This window comes from Podarcis vaucheri, assembly GCF_965113315.1.
Source record: "Podarcis vaucheri genome assembly, chromosome: 10".
NCBI lineage: Eukaryota > Metazoa > Chordata > Lepidosauria > Squamata > Lacertidae > Podarcis > Podarcis vaucheri.
In genome coordinates this window covers 36219176-36238939 of record NC_138748.1, presented here as the reverse complement: position 1 = coordinate 36238939, position 19764 = coordinate 36219176, and the positions used below count along the sequence as shown (strand labels likewise).

General features: G+C 41.8%; 1 protein-coding gene across 3 annotated transcripts in view; it reads left to right on the top strand.

Annotated features, from left to right (window-relative positions):
• MGAT4C (MGAT4 family member C) overlaps window positions 1-19764 on the top strand; it is a 335473-nt gene that overhangs the window by 231430 nt on the left and 84279 nt on the right. The window contains exon 2 of one of the 3 annotated variants that reach the window (XM_082241013.1): window positions 3757-3817. The exons of the other annotated variants lie outside the window; for them this stretch is intronic. The gene's annotated coding sequence lies outside the window, so the exon portion shown is untranslated. The remainder of the gene's footprint in view (window positions 1-3756; window positions 3818-19764) is intronic. 3 annotated transcript variants of the gene reach the window in all.

Below are 19764 nucleotides of genomic sequence, written 5' to 3'. Positions count from 1 at the left end.
TCTCAATGTATATGATTTTTTTCTTAAGAAAGTACAGCCATACCTTGGTTGCTGAACGCCTTGGAACTCGTACGTTTCAGCTCCCAATAGATCGAAAACCGGAAGTGAGTGTTCCAGTTTTCGAATGATTTTCGGAAGCTGAATGTCCAGCATGGCGTTCGCGGCTTCTGGTTGGCTGCAGGACACTCCTGCAGCCAATCGGAAGCTGAGTCTTCATTTCTGAACAGTTCTGGAAGTTGAGCGGACTCCCAGAAAGTATTCTGTTCAAGAACTAAGGTACAACTGTATAGAAAGCAACTAAAGACAGGTTTGAACCAAAGGAAAATATATTTTCATCCAATTGGAAAAGATTGTTGAATCAAAAATGTTTTCTCTTGTTTCTGGAAAGTACAAAGTGTAGACACCTGTTGTATCTTGATGGAGATACTTTCTCATAGAAACAGGGGTGCAACCCTGGAAGTCCAGCCCTGAGTTTCTGGGGCTTCTGATATTTTGGAGAGGTGAAACTTACCTGAAAACACAGGTTTCCCTTATATTCCTACTGGGAATATAAGGGATAAAACAGACTCACTGTATCCATTTAACATGCATTCTTCTCCCTTAAATACATGTTCTTATATGCTTTGCAGTGTATTTCCACCTAAAATGTACATTTTTGAGCTGAACACAAAAACTAAATAGAGCCTGCTGGATTAGGCCAATTACCCATCTTGTCCCCCTTGCTGGCAGGTGGCATGATCCCTGCTCCCATAATCCCAATCTTTCTTGGAAATTTACACTCTTCCTCCCTCCATCCCCACTCCATTCTTACCAGGGAGAACCGCTACAGCTATCATTCTGAAATATGGCAGGCTTCGTACGCTTAGAAGGGGCAGCCATGCCTGTAAACTGAATCTAATGCTGGCAGAAAATAAAGATGCTTTAAAACAAATTGATTTTAAAGGCATCCCTGCACGAAAACACCTGTATGTCTCCGCCTACAATTTGGCAGCTTGGATCCACTCTGGATGGGCATGTGTGCCTGTAAATGTCATCTACTTTGAAAAAGGGGAAACAACATTTTTAGATTCCCCATTATAGTGAAGGGGAGGGGACAAAGCTTTGCTTTAAACGTATCTAATTCAGTCCCAAATAATGAACTGAATTGGAGAGACACATACTCCTAGTCAAGATACATTCATTATTATAATTTTCCCTGTGCTTTCAGTTCGTTAGCAATTTCCTATTTAGAGACAGTGGTGAGAGTTTCTGCATTGCTTTTGGATCTGATTTGTTTGCAGTTTCATCCCGTGCTATAAAAAGAAGTACTGGTGCCTTTTTATTCATTGAAAAGTTTCACATATGCTTGGCCTTTTTTAGTGGCAGGCCATGGGGAGATAATGTATTCTCTTCTAAGAGCATTTTAAACACATTGGCTCACAATTTATTTTGTCCTCTGACACCAAGACATCGCAACACATCCCATTTTCACTTCTGCTTTTCTTTCCCCAGAAAGCTCTCTCTGTGCTTGAGTGAGCTGCGTAAACTTCATTCCCCCAAATGGCTGGAATTTGCAATCTCTTCACATCATCATGCTGTTAAATGATTTCAATACACATTCTTACTGGGACATCCAACTTCCTATGCCTGGATGCAATGGAGAAATACAGCCATACATCTAGTTAAATAGAAATCTATGCTTAAGCCTTTGAAACAGATACACATAAATGCTTGAGGACATTACCAACTTTAATTGTACATGTGGTATGTGACAGCCTGCTATTTCGCAGCTCCGAGAGAGACGTTTTTGTACTCTAGACATGACAAAATCCTGCCTGGCTCTATAGCTTATTTTCCACCTCTTGAATATTTGACAATTTATCACTGCTTATTTGCATTCAAGAGATGCCTTTTTTTACCACTGAGGCAAAACCAGGATATTAATTGGGATTTTTATTTTTGCCGCATGTAGATGTCTACTCTAAATAAGGGGGTGGTGGTGCTGGGAGGAGAATATAGGTCAACATCTTTGGTGAAAACGCTGAGGCCATGAGGGGGAGAGAAATAAAATGAATTTGATGTAGGGAATTAGAAACGGCCAGCCATAGTTTGGCTTCTGACATTTTGCTACATGTGGATTTCAAACAAAAAAGTGGGCATACATAGCTATTCTAAAAATAAGATAAATACTTTTTAAAAGACAGTACTCTAAGGACGATGGGAAAAGTCGATTTAGATCATCTGTACATGAGCTGTGTGAATAAGCAGCACATTCTGACTTGACTGAGCAAATATAGAATGCTTCTGGATGCTGCCACCATGTGTTTGTTCCATGCTGGGAAATGACTGTATGCGGGTGGCACTGTGGGTTAAACCAGAGAGCCTAGGGCTTGCCGATCAGAAGGTCGGAGGTTCGAATCTCTGCGACGGGGTGAGCTCCCGTTGCTCGGTCCCTGCTCCTGCCAACCTAGCAGTTTGAAAGCACATCAAAGTGCAAGTAGATAAATAGCTACCGCTCCAGCGGGAAGGTAAACGGCATTTCCGTGCGCTGCTCTGGTTCGCCAGAAGCGGCTTAGTCATGCTGGCCACATGACCAGGAAGCTGTACGCCGGCTCCCTCAGCCAATAAAGCGAGATGAGCGCCGCAACCCCAGAGTCGTCCTCGACTGGACCTAATGATCAGGGGTCCCCTTTACCCTTTACCTTACAAAGTTACAATTGGCTCTACCATGTGATTTGTACCTTTGCAAGTAAGGATTATTTGGCAGCAGCCTGGAAATAATCCTCACAAAGCAGTAGCAAATCTATCTGCAATGAAGGTTGGTCCATTAGGACCACCTTCAGCCACTTCCAACTACCTGCCTGCCTTCTTCCTCACAGCCAGTCCTGGGAGCGGCATTGCCTGTCAGTTTCCTTCTCCTTAGTCTCATTGTTGCCCCTTATAGAACTCAGCAGGGAGGCAGATGGGGACAAAACTAGAATTTAGTTGGCTCTGCTTGTCATTGGCTCTAATTCCACCTACAATTGCATCCCATTCACACCATTCATTTAAAGCATAGTGATATCGCTTTTGCTAGTCATGGTTTCACCTAAAGAATTCTTGGAGCTATAGTTTGTAAAGGGTGCTAAGAGTTGTTAGGTAAAGGGTAAAGGGGACCCCTGATCATTAGGTCCAGTCGAGGACGACTCTGGGGTTGCGGCGCTCATCTCGCTTTATTGGCTGAGGGAGCCGGCGTACAGCTTCCTGGTCATGTGGCCAGCATGACTAAGCCGCTTCTGGCGAACCAGAGCAGTGCACGGAAATGCCGTTTACCTTCCCGCTGGAGCGGTACCTATTTATCTACTTGGACTCTGACATGCTTTCGAACTGCTAGGTTGGCAGGAGCAGGGACGGAGCAATGGGAGCTCACCCCGTCACGGGGATTCGAACCATCGACCTTCTGATCAGCAAGCCCTAGGCTCTGTGGTTTAACCCACAGCGCCACCCGCGTCCCCACAGCGCCACCCGTGTCCCTAAGAGTTGTTAAGAGACCCCTATTCCCTTCGTAGAGCTAGTTTCCAGAGTGGTTCAACAATCAATCCCTCTTCCCAGGGAGCAGTTTAGGATTTTTGCCTTTTTAATAAAAAACCTGCAAGCCTTAGTTTTTCAACTGTCCAAGAATTGTGAGTATTGAAGTTTGGTGAGTGTGTTAACATGGCTGCTCGCAGTGTGCACAGATGCAAATGTCTGCAGGTGTAACCCAACAGAATTGAGTTAGTCATTCAATTTATTTTACAGGATTGGTTCCAGAATCAATTGCACACTGGCCAATGACCATGTTTCGAAAAAATAAGCACAGGTAGGTTTCCTCCTGCAAGCTATGCACATCATATGTGAGTGTGGGTCTTGACATTTCACAGCCTAAAATAGGAAATGCTTGCATTTTTGATATTTGATGGCCTGGTTATTATGTATGAACAGATGTTCCATAGGAAGAGTCCATCTAGTCTTCATTCAAATTATAATCATAGGCTGTGTATACACTATATATTTAAAACATCCCTCAATAATCTTGAGCACTGTAGTTTACTCATCAAAAATCTACAGTTCCCAGCACCCACAACAGTTCCCACGATTCTTTGGAGGGCATGAATGTGCCTTAAATACATGATGTGTATGCAGCCTTACTTTTTTTTTTTTTGTTAATCCAGTAAAATAATAGCAGATTATGAGTTGTCTTTGTGTGTTTCTGAAAAGATATAACAAGAGTATTATTACTTTATGTATACTTCCATATTCATAGCCTAGCATGCTCCTAGCAAATACAAACTATTTAATTAGGTTCCCCCCCCTTTCCTTTAGCAAATATTAAGCTACTTCTTCAGGCATTTGATAATATATGAGGATTTGTCAGTCACTTTAGATCACTCGCATGCAATGAGCAGTCTTTTTCCTCCAGCAGCTCAGCTTCCTATGGGTGCCTTCAGCAATGCTTAGACATTTCAAATGTGGTGGCAAACTGCATTTCACATTACTGTGAAAAGCTTCTTATGAAATGCATGAAATCAGCAAAATAAACTGGGCTCTGGTGGTTTTCGGTTAACTTAAGGTGGTATTGGGTGCATAGTGATTTATTTCTCTCTCATTCACCCCGTTCAGTTATTTTGGTCCATCCTAGATGACAATGTGCACTCTAGTCATAGCCCCAGTGTATACACAATAAATGCATCATGGGGAATTTGCACATAATTGATAGATGCAGAAAGGGACCCCCAACAGGGAGGGAATCTTGAAGGGAGCATTTAACAGACATTTAGAATCTTTTTATTACTGCTGGTGGATGTTGCCATATTACTTGGAATACTTGGACTCCATTTTGAATTATAACATCTGTGTTAACATCAAATATTAACTCTGTGCATTAAGAATAGAACTTGGACACTTTTGATTCTCAGAGGTTGCAATTGTACAGTCAAAATAACAGCAGCAGAAGCAGCAGCAACAACAACAACAACATATTATTTATACCCCACCCATCTGGCTGGGTTTGCCCAGCCACTCTGGACGGCTTCCAACAAAATATTAAAATACAATAGTCCTTCAAATATTAAAAGCTCCCCTAAACAGGGCTGCCTTCAGATGTCTCCTAAATGTCTGGTAGTTGTTTATTTCTTTGACATCTGATGGCAGGTCATTCCACAGGGCGGGCACCAGTACTGAAAAGGCCCTCTGCCTGGTTCCCTGTAACTTCACAGAATCTTTTACTTGCTTTACAGTTTCTAATTTTAAAAAATGCAAACAAAAGGAAAGAAATAGGAATGGTTTGAAATCTGGAATATACTGGAATGGGAAAACCTACCTTGAAAAGTTTGGGGAATAGTGCGAGCAAAGTCAAAGGCAATGCTCCAAATGATCTAAATAGAACTGGAGGCAGGGCACCCAGCAGATTTTTTGAAAGTGTTACAAAAAGCAACATCTTAATACCATAGTTAATTTAAATTGTTTCTAACATCTTCTCATCCACGAAGCTCCCAGTCCCACTCAATAATTTACAAATTGCAATCCGCACTAGTTCTATCTGTCCAATTTCATTTGTGTCTGGTTTGTGATTGCCACTTACTTTCTTCTCCAACCTTTCATCTTTTCACTTTGAAAGTGTCGCTCTCGGCGCTGAGTTTGTTGCTCCAATTCAGTTTTCCAGGAGCAAATGTTGGTACTTAACAAGAGGACAAGTCACACTTTCCCCACAGATTGGCTATATTTCTAAGCCATTTTCAACACTATGAAATCTTAAGAAGATTGAGGAGCAACTGAGAGATATATACTCATTCCAACATAAATTCAAATGCACATGAAGTTTATTTCATTTTACATATTTATTTCATTTATTTCCCACCTCTCCAAGGAGCTCGAGGTGGCATACCTAGTTCTCCCTCGGCTGCTTTAATCCCCACAGCAGCCCTGTGAGGTCGGTTAGGCTGAGAGGTAGTGACTGGCGCTAGGTCACCCAGTGCGCTTCATAACTACATGGGGATGTGAACCCTGGTTTCCCAGGTACTAGTCCAGAACTCTAACCTCTGAACCACTGTGGCTCCCTTGTTGTCTGGGGTGGGTGAGCATGGAGTAGAGCCACTGTCCTACCATGCAATCAGTAGTGTGTTTGTGCAATTCTTCAGATAAAAATCCTTTAGAGGTTCATCAACAAAACAATATAAAAAGCATAAGAATCTGCAGCAGATATACTTTATCAGATTAAAACTATATAGAACTCAACACACACACACACACACACACACAACATAACAACAACACAAGCGAAACAAGCCAAAACTTGGAATACAGATTATTAGTTTGTTGATGACATTTGGTTTAGTTAAAGTACACCTGCAGATACATCAGTGTTGGATTAGGCCTCTCCACAATGACACATGTGACATAGATGGATGTAGTAACCTAAATAATATTTAGGTGGCACTGTCAAAGATGTTGTAGGAGCTCTTAATTAGCACTACTGTTACAAGGAACTGGGTATGTGAGGAAGCGGTAAATGGCAGCCACCAATTAGTAGCTATCAAGAGGAGATCCTTCTTGAGAGCCAGTGTGGTGTAGTGGTTAAGAGTGGTGGACTCGTAATCTGGGGAACCGGGTTCGCGTCTCCGCTCCTCCACATGCAGCCGCTGGGTGACCTTGGGCCAGTCACACTTCTCTGAAGTCTCTCAGCCCCACTCACCTCACAGAGTGTTTGTTGTGGGGGAGGAAGGGAAAGGAGAATGTTAGCCGCTTTGAGACTCCCTCGGGTAGTGATAAAGCGGGATATCAAATCCAAACTCTTCTTCCTCTTCTTCTTCTTCAGCATCTGCATTTAAATTTAAATTTAAAAGAGGGGAGCAAGATGCTTCCTACTACAAATGGGGAACCTGCCTCCTGATGAATTCTCCGCATACGAAACCCCCCACCCTCCAAAATGACCCCAAGTTTTTGCCTTGTTCCCCCTGTTCAGTTTGAGCTGGAAGTTTATGCCTGGAAAATTGAAACTCATTACTAATACAGGCATGCTCACTTGAACATTGTCTTGTGTTGTTGTTTTTTAAAAAAATGAAAATGGCAAGGATGACAACAGAAAACCCTTTCATGGAACAATCACCCTGACCACAGGATATAAAAACATACTCTGCCATAAACTTGGTAGTTGTATTAATGGTTATTTATGCTGTGCTACAAAATATTATGATAGTCAGTAAATTATCAGTCAAACAATAAAAGGAATGTATTTATGTAAAGGGTTTTTTATTGACACTTTTAAATGCCAAATCGTAGTCCTGATGGAGTGAAATATTATGCTAATAACGTAATCGGAAAGGGGAAAGCCCACAAAGTTAAATATTGTGCTAAAACGGACTCTGTAGAATAAATGAAAAATGAGTTTTGCCTGTTGGCAAGGATTCATCCACACCAGGGTGTTTTAGGTTTGAGGGGTTTGGGGCAAAGTGACCCCTACTGACCTCTGGTGACCTCTGTCCTCGACACCTTGGGAATTTCTTGGTGTCAACTATCAGAAGATAATGGAGTCCAGTGGATGTTAAGCCATTGGGGGTCAGGCTCAGTTGCTCTCCTGGCTTCCCAAAACAGTGGGTCAGACACTCCTGCCACATGTGTCAGGGATTGAACTCAAGAGGGCAAGATGGAGGAGGAATGGTGGAGATCACCTCCCCTCTTCTCCTGGCACTGCAGGAGAAGAGGAATGCAGCATTGAATTACAGTAGGGGTTTCAGGAGTTTGAGGAAGATCACAGCTCAGAGGTAGACGAACAGAAGAGTTGGGAAGTGTTAGCAGAAAGGGAAGGGGAGACAGAAGCAGAGCAGCCAGCTGACACATCTTCTTCAATAACAACAACAACAACAACAACAACAACAACAACAACAACAACAACAATAATTTATTTATATCCCGCCCATCTGGCTGGGTTTCCCCAGCCACTCTGGGTGGCTTCCAACAAAATATTAAAATACAATAGTGTGTCAAACATTAAAAGCTTCCCTAAACAGGGCTGCCTTCAGATGTCTTCTAAAAGTCTGGTAGTTGTTGTTCTCTTTGAAATCTGATGGGAGGTCATTCCACAGTATGGGTGCCACCACCGAGAAGGCCCTCTGCCTGGTTCCCTGTAACTTAGCCTCTCGCAGTGAGGGAACCACCAGAAGGCCCTTGGCGCTGGACCTCAGCGTCCGGGCAGAATGATGGGGGTGGAGATGCTCCTTCTGGTATACTGGACTCATTGTTCATTAAGAGTGCAGGAACAAAGGATTCAGAGGCAATTGACCACGAGCAGCCACTGTAAAGGGATGTACTCTTGTTAGGGAGCAGGGAGGAGACCAGTTGGAGTAACAACATTGTCACGGCTTGATGTATTCTTTTGTCTCTCGCTGTTATGAATGTATAAACTCATTAAAAAGGACTCTAGCTTGCTTTCTGGTTTTCTGCAACCAGGGGAGGAATAGCTTTCCCTGTCTCAACAACATGCTACACAGCACCAAGCTCCCTGCACCTTTCACCTCCCTTCTCCTTCTTGGTAAGTGCCAAAAGCCTGTTGGGCTGGGAAGCATCACAGCAATGGTGCCCCATCCTCACCAGTCACCACTGGTGTAGCCCAATGGTGAGATGACTTATAGAATGAAAGGAACGACACGCACAAACAGTCCTCATCTAACTTAAAAGTAAAGGAAGTGCTGCAACAACAACAACAACAACCCCATTATAATTTTCTCTCCCCTTTCATAATGTTTGAATGCAATTTTTTCTCTCTCATTAATTGACAGGCAGTAGTTGGGGGGACAGAGAGCAGGAGAATTCTTCAGCACAGTACTAATTTAATGTTGTTGTTTCACCAACACTTGCAGCATTAGCACGCCAGAGATCTGCGGTTCAGGCAGACACCCCACTGGTGTAGTTGCTGGGAGCCAACTTTAAATGAGAATGCCGGCATGTGGTATACTGCATGGGTAGGGTCCCCCCCCCTTTTCTCCTCCTCTTCTCGCTTGCCTGGCATCATTTTAAAATTGGGCTTGCGATAGACTTTACATAGTACGCTAGGGATGTGTAATGTTAAACATTAGGGGAGTATAATTGGATGAAAATGTATTAAATTGCTACTGTTTGGAGTTTGCATCACTGAATAGCAACAAACAAAGGCTGAAAATGACGGATTAGTAGGAGTAGCTCGCTGTGTTTACCATGAATTCCCAGCTGGACTGTGCAAGCTTTGAAAAGTGAATTGGAGTTGGTGTTGCATGAAGTTTTTATTTATTTAATTACTTTAAAAGAATATTTATTTATTGTTGTTCCACTGCTATCCATTGAATTTCATGGCTGAATCAGAACTTGGACCCAGATCTATTTGGTCGAGGGCCAGCACACAACCAGTTCCATGACACTTTGCTGTCGAGTGTTACAACAAAATATTGGTCTTCTTGTTCAGTGTACTGGTGCCTTTACTTAAATCTGCAAAGGAAGGTCTTCTGCATTTTTAAAGATGAAACTGGCACTAAGATGATGGCTGCACCATACAGAGGTCCAGGTATCATTCAATTCAGCAAAATAATTCAAAGATATACAAGAGTGTGTGTGCGTGTGCACATGCAATCACTAATTTAGGGGGGAATGACACAGGTATATATAATGTGATGTGTTCCAACATTCTAGTGCAGTGTTATTCAACCTTGGGTCTCCAGCTGACTTTGTAGAAGACATCTTAAGGCAGCCCTGTTTAGGGAAGTTTTATCATGATGTTTTGCCGTGTTTTTTATCATGATGTTTTATCGTGTTTTTAATATTCTGTTGGGAATCGCCCAGAGTGGCTAGGAAAACCCAGCCAGATGGGCACGGTATAATTATTACTACTACTACGACGACGACTACTACTACTACTACTACTATTGGCCAATGGTGAGGAATGGTGGGAGTTGGGGTCCAAAAACAGCTGGGGGAACCCAGAATGAACAACTAGTGCAAAAATAAGGCTATGGAAAAAAATGTCTCCTGAAAATCTCCCCAAGCTACAAATGAAAGAATGACAAGAAATTAAGAGTGGGGATTTTTATTTAGGCAAAGTACATAACAGCATTCTAAACCACAGGGCCTAGGGCTTTGAATTCCTGCAACGGGGTGAGCTCCCGTTGCTTGGTCCCAGCTCCTGCCAACCTAGCAGTTTGAAAGCACATCAAAGTGCAAGTAGATAAATAGGTATCACTCTGGCGGGAAGGTAAACGGTGTTTCTGTGCACTGCTCTGGTTCGCCAGAAGCAGTTTAGTCATGCTGGCCACATGACCTGGAAGCTTTTCGCCGGCTCCCTCAGCCAGTAAAGCGAGATGAGCGCCACAACCCCAGAGTCGTTCGCAACTGGACCTAACGGTCAGGACTCCCTTTTACCTTTACCTTTACATAACAGCAGCCAGTTTGCACCTAGAAAGCTACACAAGCCAGAATCTTTTGTTAAATCACTCAGCCATTTAATAATATTCTAGTCATTATTAGCATGAATAGTTCTTCTCTTGGCTACCCCATATGGACTATCAGAGATGCATTTGCCCCTTTTTTGTGTATCAAAGTGTTGCTTTTATTCACTCTCACTCCATGCTTATTAGCATCTACAGGAAATACAATAAAGGTGATTGTCTAGAACAGCAGGTTACTCTTCCACATAGCAAAAAGACAAGTTTCTATCCAGTTCCCTAATCACAATGTATCAAGCATCTTTTTTAAAAAAGCAGAAAAACAGTGTGATGAGAGTCAGTTCAGCAAAACTAGCAGAACCCAGCAAAAATTATTAAAAATACTTCTAGCTACACTATCATTATGTGGTTTCAAAAGAAATCTTTTTGCTGAGGATTAATTGCTTTCTGTAACGGGTTTCTCTGTTCATCCACATAATTCTGTTTGTTGCTTGTCTGGTCTGTTGTTATGCTAAATAACAGGGTTTTGTAGGTATTGAACAAGAAACAGCTTAGTGCATGATAGTTTGGGGACACAAACATTTCTATTGCCCAGATTTATTGCGTAATGAATTTTGAATCCCAGACACATCTGCTGCTTATTATTTATTGTTGCCGTTAAATCATTTGAGAGCATAAGTTACTGGAGGAATTGTTCAAAGTTAGGGCAAGATCCCAGTTCATCGAAATAATTAGGAACATTACCAAAGTCCACAAGCCTAACTCAATTTAAATAGTGTTTTCTGTTATATCTATTTGCGTGGAAACTCTCTCATTTAACATTTAAAGGATTGTAAATCATAGGTTTGCCTGACAAACCCTTTGCCAATACCAGTATGAAGTGATCTGGTTCACACTTTCACACTTTTCTGAATTTCAGGATGCCTTCACCCCAAAAATGTGTTTATAAATATGTTAAGAACTGCATATTGTGTGACAAAATATATTTTAAAATAAGTATTTAAGTGTGAATTCTCATGCAGATGTAACACACATTAATGCAGAACTGGAAAGGAATAGACTTAGGAATGAAAAAATGTGAAAGTGACGCAGATGGGAAATAACTTGATCCCTTGTAAAACACTAAGCTACTTGAACTGGAATTCTTGGTAGATTTTTTAAAAGGGACTATATTTATTTTAATCTTTCCCTATCAAAAAAAAAAACAAGCAAAAAAAGCAACAAGAACTCAAAGCATATGCATTTGGTTACAGCAAACATAAGAGCCAAACAAGTAGTCAACAGAAAATCATAACACGTGCACAAATCAACACTTAGCGAAGCAATCAGGGAACCGCCACAGAAGTAATCATCTAGCCAAGCATAAAGAGAAGAAGGAAAATTAACTCATTCAACCTATAACATCACTCCATAAAGCCACATGAGTTGATGGAGGGAGCCTATTATGCTCTTTGACTGAAACATATTTAACAAAACAAAACCATTTCACATAAAACTTTTTTCCTCCTCCTTGGAGTCTTCCATTCCCTTAATTGACAAGGGTCCCCCCCCCATTTAGGGCCACCAACCAAATCTAAGAATACCACTCCTCAAATTAGGTGCTATTCTGCTAATTTCCCATTTCAGGATACCACTATGCAGGTTGCAATATAAAAGGAAACCAATGCACTTTGATAAAGTGCCTTTTTTTCTCCATTATCTAAAATGGACAACAGTGCCAGAAGTGGATCTTGTGACAGCAGCTGCCCCATAATTAGTTGGAGCTCATAGAAAACATTCTTCCAAAGCACCTCAATCACTGTGAAATGACCTAGTCCTCCACACAACGTCCAACGATTGGGACTGGTACTATGTGTTATCCTATTCAGAGACTGAGGAGTCAGATATCACCTATGAATTTAAAACAATTCTCTTTAAATCTTGCTGATGAAATGGAGCTTTCTCCCACACTTTCTTCCATTTTTTCTGAATTCCCTTACCACCGTAAGGTACTAGCAGATTCAGCCAGAAAACTAAATAATCCAAATCTGCAATAATCTTAGTCTGCAAATGAATGCTGATTAACAACAACTTTCCTGCAAAGTGTGACTTTGATCTGAGATACCATATCTCTCCAGATAGTTTAGATTTGCTGCTTTGTCTAAGACCATTCACTGAACTTTACAATTTGGAAAGAATTTGGAAATATCCAATTCCAAAAGTCTGTCAGCTGCAGCACTGAAGTAAAAGCAGGGGCAGAGCTTGGTAATATGGTGCCCTGAGTGAGGGCAAAATTTGGAGCCCTCTCTATTTCTTCTTTTCACAATAATTCCTTTTGGAAAAGAGTTTGTTGAAGTGCTCTCCCCCTTCTTGCCTTCTGTTCTGTGTATGCTCTCACGTGCACTGTTTGGTCTATGAAAGCACCCGCACTGCCCTAAATCTGGCACTGTATAAAGACTCACATTTGTTTTACAATTGTATTTGGGAATGGCTACCCGGGTGGTGCTGTGGGTTAAACCACAGAGCCTAGGGCTTGCCGATCAGAAGGTTGGCGGTTCAAATCCCCGCAATGGGGTGAGCTCCTGTTACTCGATCTCTGCTCCTGCCAACCTAGCAGTTCGAAAGCACGAAGTGCAAGTAGATAAGTAGGTACCGCTCCAGCGGAAAGATAAACGGTGTTTCCGTGTGCTACTCTGGTTCGCCAGAAGCGGCTTAGTCATGCTGGCCACATAACCTGGAAGCTGTACACCAGTTCCGTCGGCCAATAAAACAAGATGAGTGCCGCAACCCCAGAGTCGTCCTCGACTGGGCCTAATGGTCATGGGTCCCTTTACCTTTTACCCAAGTACAATAAAAATATACACCTTTGATCAAATGTGGAAGGAATGCCTCCGTATACAATTGGGCATGTTCATTTAAATACTCATAAGCAAAGTCCATATTTTTCCAAGTTGCTACTTCAGAGTATTTTTGAGAGGAGCATTCCAAATATGATGTCTGTGTGCACAGTTCACATTTGCAGAGAGCCTCATTTATTTTGCGTATCTATACTGAAATAAAAAGTGAATTGCCCTTAAGTCATGGAATATATATCTTTCAAGACGCTTAAGACTACATCTTTCAAATCTCTAAAAACGGTGTAGGCAGTTACTTCCTGCTTCTGATGCTCAACCTTTCATCTACTCGTCTCGTAAACAGTCCTACAAGCCTGGCTGATGAAAATTAATATTTAAGAACACCACTTGTATCTCAGCATGTCAGAGGAATCTGTTGAACATGAACTACCAAGCAGAATTTCTTCTATATTTTTGTTTGACCCCCATCACAGCTCAGACTCTTGCTATGAATTCTTTTCACCTTAGTTCTCTACAACAGAAGCATTTTGTTAAACATACACACATTGTATGTAAATAGATACACAAACTGCTTTGCAGTGGGTGTTAAACGTGACACACATACCTGACCATTTTGTGGGTAAAGTATACACATTTGTGAAATAAAGTGTTGCAATAAAAAAGCTGTTTCTGCAGTTAGATGCGTGAGAGAGGCTGCAATCCTATCCCCGCTTACCTGCAAGTAAGCTCCATCTAATTGAATGGGACTAACTTGTGAGTAGACATGGTTAGAATTCCAGCCATAGGTGCCTTTGTGATAGGCCATTAGCCACTTCATTAATTTTATCCTTAAAGTGCCACAAGACTCTTTGTTGTTGTTAGTACAAAAGACTATAACAGGGCTACACTTCTAGAAATGCATTAACTTTGAAAGGACAAGGAAGGCAATTGATTTGTAAATATCTATGGATGGCTGAGATGTTTGTGTCTAATGTGTACTATGATAAATGGAAAAAGTACATCTATTTCTACATCAGCAGATGATGAAACAGGGGAAACAAATACTTGTGCAAAATAAACCCAGAGGCTGTTTTAAGGTAGCAACACTGGTCACTGGCACTGCAGGGGATGCTGTATCAAAGATGTTGAACACAGTGCGAGAGGCGCCAAATTTTAGCATTGTACAGGGTGCCACTGAAACTTGAGAGCCCAAAGTCCACCACTGATAGACCAATTGCAATGGGACAGAAGGCAACGTGAATGAATGTTGGAACAGATTGAGGCACCTTTCTATGTTCCTATTTGCATCCCATTGGTTCTTGATCATAGCTTGAATTGAATCTAAACTTTAGCCTAGAGGAGCACTGAAATATACTCGGAGTTGAGTGTTGACAGGCCAATCAGATTGCTGATTCACTTCCTCCTGGAGCCGGATTGGGCGGCTCCTGCAGACCAGTCAGGTTGCTGCCTTCTAGGATCCTACCTGCCTATTGTTCTAGGATCCAAGCTCAGTACATAACAAGCACAAAGAGAATTGAAAGAGAAGAAAGAGAGGAATGAGAAGAAACAGAATACCTTCCAAGTAGGATATTGCCTAGGATAACACATTCGCATCTACACAACAAATATAAAATTAGTCACAATCAGTCTAACCCAGTACAAACTCCTCCAAGCATCCCTGGGGATTTAGGTAAGGAATTATGTGTGATTCCTGGTGTCTAGTTCAAAATAGTTTGTCTGTTTAAAATCCACGGTGCTAAACTAGTTTAAAAAGCAAGGTTACATTTGCAGTGAAGATGTGCCCAGGACTCTGGTAGTAAGACCAAAGCCAGTATTCAGCAGGAGCCTGCTCCAGTCTGGTGCCCTCTGCATGTTTTGGATTACAACTCCTATCTGCTGCAGCCAGCATGACCAATTGTCAGAGATCATGGGAGTTGTAGTGCAAAACACCTGGAGGGTACCATTACCAGGTTGGGGAAACCAGGTACACAGTATCATAGTTTACTTCCTGAAGTACTAGTTAGTGTCCAGGCACAGTGTGTCTAATGTTGTTGTGGTAGAGAGTGGAAACCAATAATGACAAGGCAACATACCGGGATCAAACTGGCCACAACATTTATTGATTGCCGGTGTCAGTTGGCTTTGGCATAGGCATTGAGTGTGAATCCTGAATCACCCAACCTGTATTGGTGACAGATTATTCCTTCAGGGTTATGAATTACCTTCCTGGGTTATGAATTACCTCATGATGTACACCCAATTGGACCAATCTTCCAGGATGCCATTCAGAATGTTCTATGGCCCATTAACCCTTGTTTGGGCATTCAGACAGAATCCGTCCCCCTGGATTCCTTTTCTGAGATACCCAGATTCCTTGAGAGAGGAATAGGGTAGAGCACCAATCTTCCCCCAATGCTTGGACTAAGCATCCAACTCAATGCCCTTTTTCCACCAGCAAGTTGTGACAATTGCTATGAGGAAGGCAAAACCTCAATTTTGTCTGTAGATGAATTCCTCCCTGGCCCAAAATATGGTAACTGAATAATGCCACAGCAAGGTCTGAGCATGGACTGTCCAACATGCCTACTGCATGGGTAGTGTGAAAACATTAAGTCAGGACATCTGATGATATTGTGAGCACAGTCAGTTCAAATAAAAAGAAGGCAGACCTGAGTGAAGCCCATCCATGGTAGACTTCACCCAGGTCTGCCGAATAATGATCCACCCCTTAGTTCACCTATGATTGACCAATTCCTGGGGTATGTCCAGTCAACCATCATGGCCAACAGAGGAAACGCTATCTGTTGGCCATGTGGGAAGAGTTGTTCTCCGCCTGCTGACTCCCCATAGACACACCAGGCCACAACTGCCGCCGCCACCAAAAATGGTAAGTGGACTTGTTGTGAGTGTGTGTGTCTCTGTGTGACCCAAACAAACTTTTAATGATGAATTTACCAGGCTTTGCAAGGCAATTAATATCCCCTGGGATTGGAACAATTCAAGTGCTAACCTCACTTAGGATTGAATTTACCTGATATTTCCTTCAAATTGCTTCTCGAGCTCTTAATTTCCAAGGCATGAAATTTCCAAGGCTGTTGATTTCTTGGTATTTGAGCTCCGCTTGAGATCTATTTCTTATGCTGTTGCTTAGCTATTATATTTGATTATTAAATAAATAGTTTCTCCATTTTCAAGTAGTTTTGCTTTTGCATGCAAGGAATGCTAATTTCATGTTTACCACACAATCTCATTGAAGGGGGAGGGAAACAGAATCACACAGCAAGTGCAACATCCAGCCATCAGTGGCAGAAATTGCATATTTATCGTGGAAAATGACAATCCCCCTCTTCCGTATTTCACAATGAGGTTGTAGTTCCATGGTGTAATCAAATGTGGAAAGGACCCATACCTATCATATTGGATATGGTAAAAGACTCCTATGAAGGAGGTCTTTAAAAAAATAAGGTAATTGTAAAAATAAATAAGAGAATACACTCACTTCATCCCCTCCCTACACTCAGATGATTAAACCATGCCATTTTACATTAAAGCTGTTTTTACCAGGAACTTAAAATTGAACTTATTTATTTTCTTTCTCTTTTAAAAAAAGACCCTGCGTAGTCACAATGGTAACCCGAAAACCACCCCTCTCAAACATCAATGTGCTTCTTGTGCCTTCACCTCCAATTCTGCCTTGTGCAGCCTGGGACTGAAAGGAAAAACAAAGCCAGTTTGCTATTCTTGTTGCTAGAAACACACAATGGATGTAGTATGGAGAGACTCACCAGAGAGTTAAATGTCTCTCTTTCCTCCACAATTCATTCAAACTTGCCCTTCAAAGGCAGAGCTCAGCCTATGCCAGGTAGCCTGATTCCAGACCATGTCTCACTCACTACCAGCCTGTCTTTGATGTCCCAGTGACTGCCAGCACTTTAGAGTCGCTGTTGGAGTCATCACTGCAGAACAGAATATACTCAGAGCAGTTGGAAGGCTCTCCTGGAACATTGGTTGCCTTATTTCTCCTGGGAGACTGGAGAAAACCAGCTCACCCTGGAAAGACTAGCCAGAGGGAGGGTGATAGAGGCAGACAGCTCCTGGCTACCTTTATTCATTATTTTTACAAATGATGTTCAGGACTTGGGGACACCTGCTAGAAGGTGTCCCACTCCTCTTTCTCTACACACTTATGCTCTGCACACGAGTAACACATGAACACTTGTTTGTGTCAAATATTTAGGCTCTAATCTATACCAGGGACCTCTCCAGATGTTCTTTTTATTGCATATTCATGATGATTCCCCCCCCATAATGCTATCGGAGCAGTCATATACTGTACAACAACATTTTCAATACTATTTCTGCCTGCAAAAGTTTTGGGGCAATTATACTGATTTGTTGCCATGTCAGTGCAGACCACAACTTTGGGGGTGGGTGGGGGTTGTCCCACCTTTGTGATGTCCTGCATATGTTCTTAGACTACAACTCCCAGCATCCCTGACTATTGGCCATTCTGTCTGGAGTTGATGGAAGTTGTAGTTCAACAGCATTTAGATGGCATTATGTTGTCTACCCCTACAGTAAGGGTATTTTGCTGTCGTAAGCGTAGCAAAGCTGCTGTGGCGTCTAATGTTTTCCATTTATATGCCCCTAGCTTTTCCCACTTTGATGCTAAAAAATTGAGCACAGCTGCAATGTTTTACAGTGCAAAATGCTATTTTGTTTTATAATGTAATGCATCGTATTAGACAATACGCTTTTCCACACTGAGATTCAGGTCCTGTGGCACAGATTATTCATTACAATTTTAACGAAAGCAAAGTTATAAGGGAAAGACACCCTGAAAGTTGTTAAGCCTTTCAGAATGGTATAATGAAATGTACTCCTTATTTCCATAGTAAGCAGCAGGATTATTAATAATAAACAACACCTTCCTTTTCATGAATATTTCATTGTAGAGTTCAATGATCTACAGGGGATAGCATCTGCTTTTCCATAAACAAAGAATTTAATGACATGAATATCTTTACCTTACTGATGGGCTGCATATGCAAAAGCCACTCCTAAATAAACTGTCGACAGTAAATTCTCATCAAAACTAACTTATATATTGTACAGTGTTACTAATATTTATAGTATAAGCTTAACACATTATGTACAAGTTCCCAAGGAAGAAGGACTGGAGACTGAGATTGCGATGTTAACTATGATATGTTATAATTTTGAAGCATGCTTCTAACTTTAGGTCTTGTTTTTTATTATTTGTGAAAGCATGTGTGTGTATTCTTGAGGATAGAAGGGTATCTGTCAATCTATCTATATTAAGGAGAATGTAAACTGAGTGGTTAATCATAGAATTATAGAATCGTAGAGTTGGAAGGGGCCTCAAGGGTCATCTAGTCCAACCCCCTTCAATGCAGGAATCTTTTGTCCGATGTGGGCTTCAAACCTATGATCCTGAGATTAAGAGTCTTACACTCTACTAACTGAACTATCCCAGCTATATCACATAACAACAGGCCACTGTACTCATTCACAAGGCCTCATAGAGAACATACATATAATCCTTACACAAAGTGGGACTTGTTCACATTTCCCAGTCAATATACATAATCTCCAACAGGCCTTAGGGAATGTGTATATATCAGCTAAATTCTGCACCTTCTTCAGCCTTTATGCATAATCTTCAGCAGGGATTGAGTAATGCGTCTCAACCATATTTTGTACACCACTTAAAGGTTTCGCTACAATCAAGTGGTATAAAGATTTTGTTCAACACAACAAAACACAATACAACACAAAACACCTTGCAGGCAGTATACACATTCTCCAACAGATATGCATGGTCTCCAAGAAACACACCATTTTTTCCTTACTTCTTGTTCAGAGTACCCCTTGGGCTGCTTTTTGCCCACTGCCTAATCTTACTTGGCCCACAACATCTTCTCCCACCAATTAGAACAGCAGCAGGAAGGAGTGATGAGGTTCTAGATAAAAATTGACTTTTTGGCCTGCAGTCCAATCCCCTTATCACCATTCTGACCTGCTCTCCAGTCATTTGAGCAGTACAAGAAATAGCATCAGAGGAGTGTTTCCCATTGTTATTGACTCCCATGCTGCTATTAAGTTTTTTCTTTAGCTTAATACCAGCAGGGAGGGATTTGCATTTGAATCATGGGAGAGGGAGGTAAGGTTGAAAACTGTCCTCTCCCTGCTCCCTCTTGCACTGCTCAGCTGACTGGGGAACAGGTGAGAATTGCTCCCTTTTGTTTCACCTGAGCCCATGGGTGGCCCTTCAGATGGCAATAGCAGTATGTCACTGGAGAAGCATCACAGAACAACTAATAAGCTGTGATATTGTATGGGCAGTTCAATATAAGCCCTTTTATTGCATCAGTGATTTCAGGTGTAAATACACCTGCAAAAAGACAGCAGTCCTGTATCTGGTCACAGACTAAGGAGATGTTGCAGCAGAGGCTCCATAAGGTGCTATGCAGGTTTCCAGTTAAATCAAGGGCTGCAGGGCAGAACATACAATGGTTTGGAAATAT